General features: G+C 41.1%; 1 pseudogene; it reads left to right on the top strand.

The window, feature by feature from the left end:
• The first annotated feature begins 1,852 nt into the window (after nucleotides 1-1,852).
• Nucleotides 1,853-2,469, top strand: LOC118642616 (annotated as a pseudogene).
• The last annotated feature ends 5,924 nt before the right edge of the window (nucleotides 2,470-8,393 follow it).

The following is an 8,393-nucleotide window of genomic DNA, read 5'->3' on the forward strand; positions in this document are numbered from 1 at the left end:
TGTATTTCTCTTTATCAGTGGTTTTCAGAAATTTGATTATAATATCCCTTGGTGTAATTTTCTTTTCTTTTCTTTTTATTTCTGCTGGGGTTCTGCTGTCTTTCTTGGATCTTGGATCTTTCTTTATCATTTATAGTAAATTTTGGGGGTAATGGCCTATTTTTTCCCCCAAATATTTTGTCTTCTTTTTCTCCTTTTCTCTGAGACTGCAGTTATATATAATTACAGTACTTCATATAAGACACTGATGTCGGTTAATTTTTTCCAGTCTCCTCTCCCTTTGTTTTATTCTGGATAATTTCTATTTATCTGTTTTTTCTTCCACAGTGTGCAATTTCCTGATACATTTTTAATTTCAGATACTGTGTTTTTCATCTCTGGAGATTCCATTTAGTCTTTTAAATATATTTTTTACATTTCTTAGCTCATTATATCTATTTCTTTTTATGTTCTTGAGTATATATATATGTGTATATATATATATAGGAGCTCCCTTAGAGACGAAGGGCAGGAGCTCCCTTAGAGATGAAGAGGACGAATAATATATATATATAATTTCTTTAACATCTCTATCTGCTAATTTCATTATCTCTAATTTTTACTTATCTTTTTTCTGGTTTGGGGTCATATCCTACTGATTATTTGCATGTTTGAGACTTTTGAATGGATCCTAGAGATTATGGGATTTGTGTTGGTTGGTGCTTGGTATTTATATTCCTTTTAGAGTGTTGGACCTCACTCTGGCATCAATTAAGTTATTTTAGACCAATTTGATTCTCTTGAGGCTTGCTTTTAAGCCTTATTTGAGTTTGTCCATGGCAGCTTTTTGTCTATATAGGGTAGTATTTAATATTAGTTTCTATATTAAGTTATTCAATTATGTGTAGTATTAATTTAAACCTAAAACTAATGCATATTAGAGGCTGGAGGTCCTACTTTCTCACGAGGTTTTATTTTCTTAACAGCTCAGAGCTAGAGCTCTACAGGATCCTTGAAGAGTGAGCAGAGGTTGCCTAGTCCTTGACTCCTGGACTTCTATAACAAGTTTAATTCCAGTTCCCACTAGATCAGTAGAATAGTGTCCTTACAGGGACATTGAACGGTGAGTACTTAATGTCTGTTCCTCAATCTCCATAGAGATGTTCTACTCCCATGTTCAAATTAGTCAATGTCCACTCAGGCTCTGGATTTAAATCCCCTCTCATTTTAGGTACTATTAGTCTTATTTTTCTTTCTTGCAATATCAGCTGTGCATTTTATTTTACACTGACTATATTTGTTCAGCATTTGTTTGTTTTGGGCACGTGTACCTCGGTGCGAAGTTGAGGGAAAAGGCATCCCGGGCCAGTGCAGTCTCCCATAGACTGAGATGCTCATGGCGCTAAGAGAGATGATCCCAGAAATTCGTGGCTGCCATGAGTACTGGATAGGTCCGTTGACCAAGGAGTTCGGGTCTACATATGAGCCTTCATGTGAATCAATTGAAAAATATCTTGGGGAGGAGACGAGCCGGGGGCCTCCCGCGTCCTCTTCGTCTGTAAGGGAGCTCCTGCCCTCGCCCAGCTGAGCTTCCCCACCCTTCTCAAAGGCGCTGGGCAGCGCCGCCCTCAGGCCAGAGCCAGCACTGCACAACCCCCTCTGACTTGCAATGTTCCGCACTCCCAGGCCAGAGCCTCCTCGGCTTCCCCCTACCCCTAACCCCATCCCCCACCCCTGCTCCCGCCTTCCCCCAACCCCAGCTGCTTCCGTTTCCCTAAGGAAGGGTTTTTTTTCGCTCTCCCTCCCCCACACCTAGCGGCCCGCGAACGGGCAGGGCGGGCTGCTGAGTTTTCAAAGAAATAATTTCATCAAGATGTCAAGTGATAGGCAAAGGTCCGATGATGAGAGCCCAGCACCAGCCTTGATAGCTCAGATGCAGACCAGCGAGACCCAGCCATTCAGAGCCTGAAGAACAAGAAGAAAACCTTCTGCCCCCCAGCAGAAGACAAATGACCAAACTTTCTAGCAAAACCACTGCCAAGTTATACACTAGTGCTAAAAGAATTCAGAAGGAGCTAACTGAAATAACCCTTGATCCTCCTCCTAACTGCAGTGCTGGGCCTAAAGGAGATGACATTTATGAGTGGAGATCAACTATACTTGGTCCACCAGGTTCTGTACATGAAGGTGGTGTTTTTTCTGGATATCACATTTTCATCCGATGATCTATTTAAGCCACCAAAGGTTACTTTTCACACCAGAATCTATCACTGCAACATCAAGAGTCTGGGAGCCATCTGTCTGGACCTCCCTAAAGACAACTGGAGTCCTGCTTTGACTATTTCAAAGGTTTTGCTGTTGATTTGTTCTCTTTGGACAGACTGCAATCCTGCCAATCCTCTGCTTGGAAGCATAGCCACTCGGTATTTGACCACCAGAGCAGAACATGCCAGGATAGCCAGACAGTGGACCAAGAGATACTCGACATAATTCACATAATTTGTATGCAGTGTGAAGGAGCAGAAGGCATCATAGCCTTTACAATATGGACTTCTGTGTATGTTATACTGATTCTACTCTCTGCTTTTATCCTTTGGAGACTGGGACACTCCTGAAAAGTGAAATGCTATCAAGAGTAGAACTTTGTAGCTATAGATTAGTTATGGTTAAAATGCCTACTTGCAAGTCTTGCTTCTTTGGGATACTGGTCCTGAAGTCTACCAAATACTATAATGCATTTCAGCCTAATTCATGAAGTTATATAAAGTTATAAAAGTAGCTGCAGATGACTAGGAATTATGTCATTTGTATTAAACCCAGATTTATTTCTGAGTGTGGTTAATGCTGTTGTGAAAAATGTTTTACCTTTTATTTTTATCAGTTTGTAATGAGAGGATTTTCTTTTACCCTTCTAGCTCAGAGACCACCTGATGTATCATCTCAAACACAATAAATATGCTCCTGAATGCATAATAATAATAGAAAAAAAGAAAAGAAAAATATCTTGGTTTTCTCAGAGTGTCCAAAATAAATATAATATCTCTTTACAGTAAAAGTTGGTATCTGTTGTTTTAGAGAAAGAGAATATATAGGATCCTCGAAAGTTTCCTATGCATGAATATCAATCAGTAATATACCTGGGGATGATTCTGAAAAGAATTTCCTTATTCTTCATCTTAACTATGTAATTCAATGAAACAGTAGTAATTTCAACACGAAAAGCAAAGTGCTTTCCTCAACATAAATTATTAAGCCTGCCTAAGTTCTAATTATCAAAATCTTCTGTTTTAATGAATGATTTTATTTAAGGGACTTTAGGCTTTTTTTAAATATATATAGAATTTTAGGATAACAAAGCATTGTGTATCAGAACTTTCTTTTTTTTTTTTTTAAGCTCTTCTTTGAGTATTAGTAGAATGAGCTGCAGGATAATACAAGGCTTACTTCCAGAATACACTGATCTCAGTACTTTGCAGGTAATATAAAAGCAACACAGCTTCCCCAGAGAAAATAGTTTCTTTCCTCAAAAATCATCCTATCACAAAGGAGCAAATCCAATGTAATTTAGCAGATACAATTATTTTCTTCCCCAAAGAGACAAAAATCAGCAACTGTTTTTCTGACACATCTATTTGAGAGTTAGACATATTAACTTGGTTTTCCACTGCAAGTTGTCAAAACTTTATAAACATAAATGTTCAGTTCTGGTAGGGTGAATATAAGATTAAGACATGCCCTAGGTTTTTTCCCTTAATCCTTTTCTCTCCATTGTTTTCAAACATCTAATCTCTTTTTTATACTCGTGGAATTAAACCTGGGTAAGGTAAGTAAAATCCTATCTCCACCTGAGTTGGATAATAACTCATTGTTGGTTCCAAATGACTTCAGCATTCCCTCATAAAGGACCTTCACCAGCTCCAAAAATTCTTACACAGTCCATCATCAAGATTTTCTGTTACTCAAGTCCCATTTCAATTTTATTACACTGTTGAAACTTGTTTTCTGAAAAGCTTCCAGAAAATAACTTGACTAAATTGTAAAGTTAACCGTGATGGGTTTTGAGACAAACAAGACAGTTGGCTATTTTCTAAGCACTGAGAGTCATTCCTACATCCTAATCTCCAGGTTTAGCAATCTGACATTTTCTGACTGCCAAGAACAGAGGACTCATCCTGAACAAAAACTCCAGTCCCTGCACATGGGGCTTTTCATTCTCTCAACCTACCCATCATCTCTCCTTCTTTCTTTCTCTATAATTACAAAACCTTTTCCCACCCAGTTGTGCTGTGCATAATGCCTCTGAGTGTATGAATGGACTACCACTTTCCAGTGATGTTCCCCAGGGTGCTGATTTTCCCAAAAGCAGCAGTTTAATCAGGGGGTATAGACTGGTACCAGCAACCCCTCATCCTTGGGCAATAGCATAGGAGAAGCAGATTCCTTCCCCACTTCTTCCATACCAGCTACACCCTTAACTGTTCTACATATTGTTTCACATAATTTTTACATTTTATTTTAAAAAGAAAAGAGCTCTACAACTTATAACAAATACAAATTAAGACCACTTGTTCATGGGAGTAAGAGTTGTTCTGTTTTTTGACAAAGGTACCCAGGCCCTTCAATGTGGGGCTCCTCCTGATCTTTCTACCTTCTCTCCCTCTCTCTTACTTCCCTCCAAAACATGCAAACCAATAAGATAGATGGAAACTGTTCTACCTGGAAGAGTACTGAGAAAGGGCCCCAGAGAGGACCAGGTATCACTTAGATGGTATCTCGTAACCCTAGCAGTCAGGAGAGCCTTCCTAAGGAGGTGAGGCAACCTCACATTTCATCCCATATTTGATGACCATAAGACAGCTCTCACACTGTATTGACTTAGTACACATGCATTTGTTTACTTAAATGCACAACACAAAATTGAGAAGGTATGGCAAGGAGAAGAAAGGGAAGAGAGGGGAAAATATTGGGGGGCTAGAGTGGGAAACATTGTGAAAAACTGTGAGGACCAACGAGTAGTTAAACCCTCAAATGGTCATTGGGGAGCCAGATGGACTTGGTGATATCAGAGAGCCTTTGTGTATGGGAACTCACAGGATGTCTCTGTTTTATCCCCATCACCTCCCACATATCATGAGCTCCTTCCCTACCCAGCGCAGAATCCCCCTTTCCTTCCACTACCTACCAGGATCAGCAACACTTGTCTTATTGCCCTTTCCTCCCATCTGGTCAAACCCCAGAAACAGATAATTTAACATCAAGAACACTTAAATTATATAAAAGACAAATAAGCGAGAGAGAGAGAGAGAAAGGAAAAAGGAAGAGAGGAAGAAAGAAAGAAGAAAGGCTAGAAACTCTTTAGAACTATGTTTACATATATATGAAAGTGCCAACATCTGTTTTGACATATCTCTAGAACTGGCAGACTAATTTGCTCAACAGTTTTGTACCAGGACTTGATGATATTTGAAACATTAGATGAAAACAATGAAGCTGTGTTTTCCGCAGCTCAACTCAATCACCACAGTGGAAAAAAAAAAACCGAGATATTCTATTCTGATATATGGGCTTGATATTTTGACTAGAACTGAGTACACAATATCGTATAATTCCTGAATTGAGATTTTTTAAACTATAAAAATAATGCAGCCTTATAGCATCTCATGATTTAAAACACTTACTGTATGATAAATTCCTAAAACAACAACCACTTCCTTTAAAACTAACTACCAACCTTGGGATATGTGTCATAAGGCCCACCTAGACCTGCATACTCTATTACCTTGAATTTCACTTGAAAAAGTTTCCAACTCTCTATGTGTAAAACAAGCTTAAAATCTCTCAACTTATTCTTTAGCATTTTGGTGAATTAATTTAATCCTTGAAAGTCTTTAGAAGAAACATTATACAGAAAATGCAAACTCTCTTTGGGATCACAAGTACAGTCTCCAAGGCTTTGCAGCACATTTCCATGTGCTGCGCTGTATCTGGGAAAGACTCGGGCAACAAATTAGAAAATCAAAACAATGTATTGGGTTCGTGAAGGGAGTTCAGAAGTAGGCACTGCATGTTTTTCCCCCAAAGAAACCAGGACAACTGAAAGTCTGTATGCAATGAATGGGAGAAAAGAACAATCCCAACGCAAGCTGCTTCTTTTTTTTTTTTTTTAATATGCTTTTATTGATTTTTTTTAGAGAGAGAGAAAAGGAGAGATAGAAACATTGATATGACAGAGAAACATCCATTAGCTGCCTCCTGCAAGCTCCCCACTGGGGATCAATCTTAAAACCAGGGCATGTGTGAGACTTCCCGTCAAGATGGCGGGTAGGTAAACGCGGTATCGCGTCCTCCCACAACCACATCAAAGTTAAAACTAAGCTACAGAACAACCATCATTCAAAACCGCCTGAAATCAAGCTGAATGGAAGTCCTACAACTACGGAATTAAAGCAGCAGCCACATCCAGACTGGTAGGAGGGGCGGAGGCGGACGGGCTGGTCCCACACTCACGTGTGGCGGATAAAAATCAGGAGGACACCTCGGCTGGGAAAGTCCTTCCTGAGGACTGAGGGATCCCTGTCCCACACCAGGTGCCCCACTCAGGGTTCCAGTGCCAGGAAGAGAATCCCCATAACTTCTGGCTGGAAAAACCAGCTGGAACTGAGGCTCAGGGAGGCTGAGGTGGCTGGAGCCCCAGGCAGCTCCTTAAAGGGCCCGCGCACGGACTTATCGGACTCTCTCCCTCTAAGCTTGGAGGGGAGGCAGCTCGAGGGGCACCAGAGACATACAGGGAAGAACTGAGCTGTTTGGCACTGGAGCGAGGGCTGGAGAGGGGGCTTTCTCCGGGACAGATGTGCTGTCAGAGGCCTTTGTTCCTTTGGTGAGCCCTTCCCTGGGGCGGCAGACAGCTGCCATATCTGGGACTCCAGCAACCTGGCTCACACTGGTAGCCCCGCCCTAGTGACTCCCTGAGGCCCCGCCCCACCCCACCCCACCCCACCCCACCCAACCCAACTTTCAGGCCTACCCAAGTTGTTGCCACTTGCTTAACCGTAGGACTGGCCTGTCTTGGATCCTGCTTCAGGTTTTTCCTAAATTCTTTCAAATGAGCAGCATCTGGTCTCAGCGAGCCCCATACCTCTCGTTAAGTAATACACAGAAACAAACACAGGGAGGCAGCCAAAATGAGGAGACAAAGAAGTAGGTCCCAAATGAAAGAACAGAACAAAACCCCAAGAAAAGAACTAAGCGAAATGGAGATAAGCAACCTAACAGATGCTGAGTTCAAAATACTGCTTATAAGGATGCTCAATGAACTTAGTGAGGGCCTCAAGAGCATAAAAAAAGACCAGTCAGAAATTATGGATGCACAGTCAGAATTGAAGGAGGCATTAACTGAAATAAAGAATAATTTACACAGCTTCAATAGTGGAGTACGTAAATCCAAGAAGCAAACCATCGATTTGGAATATAAGGAAGCAAAAAATGCCCAATCAGAACAGCAAAAAGAAAAAAGAATCCAAAAAAAATGAGGATAGTGTAAGGAGCCTCTGGGACAACTTCCAGCGTGCCAACATTCACATCTTGGGGGTGCCAGAAGGAGATGAGCGAGAACAAGAAATCGAAAACCTGTTTGAAACAATAATGGCAGAAAACTTTCCTAACTTGGTAAAGGAAACAGACATACAAGTCCAGGAAGCACAGAGAGTCCCAAATAAGATGAACCCCAAGAGGCCCACACCAAGACACATCATCATCAAAATGCAAAAGTTTCAAGACAAAGAGAGAATCTTAAAAGCAGCAAGAGAAAGGCAGCTAGTTACCTACAAGGAAGTTCCCATTAGGCTGTCAGCTGATTTCTCAAAAGAAACTTTGCAGGCCATAAGGAAGTGGCAAGAAATATTCAGAGTGATGAAAAGCAAGAACCTACAACCAAGATTACTCTATCCTGCAAAGCTGTCATTTGGAATTGATGGCCAGCCATGTCTGGTTTGGCTCAGTGGTTGGAGCGTCGGCCTGCGGTACAGAGAGACCCGGGTTTGGTTCCCGCTAAGGGCACGTACCTCGGTTGCAGTTTGTTCCGGCCCTGGTTGGTTGTGCGGGGTGGCAGCCACTCAATCCACTCAATGTGTCCCTTCACATCGATGTTTCTCTCTCTCTCTCTCTCTCTCTCTCTCTCTCTCTTCCCCTCTCTCTCTCTCTCTCTCTCTCTCTCTTCCCCTCTCTCCCTCCTGCTCTATCTGAACAAAAAATGGAAAAATGTCCTCGGGTGAGGATAAAAAAAAAAAGAAAAGAAAAGAATTGATGTCCATATAAAGACTTTCCCAGACAAGAAAAAGTTAAAGGAGTTCATCACCACCAAACCATTATTATATGAAATGATGAAGGGTCTTTTTGAAGAAAAAGATAAAATATAT

This window comes from Molossus molossus, unplaced genomic scaffold (assembly GCF_014108415.1).
Source record: "Molossus molossus isolate mMolMol1 unplaced genomic scaffold, mMolMol1.p scaffold_m16_p_3, whole genome shotgun sequence".
Lineage (NCBI taxonomy): Eukaryota > Metazoa > Chordata > Mammalia > Chiroptera > Molossidae > Molossus > Molossus molossus.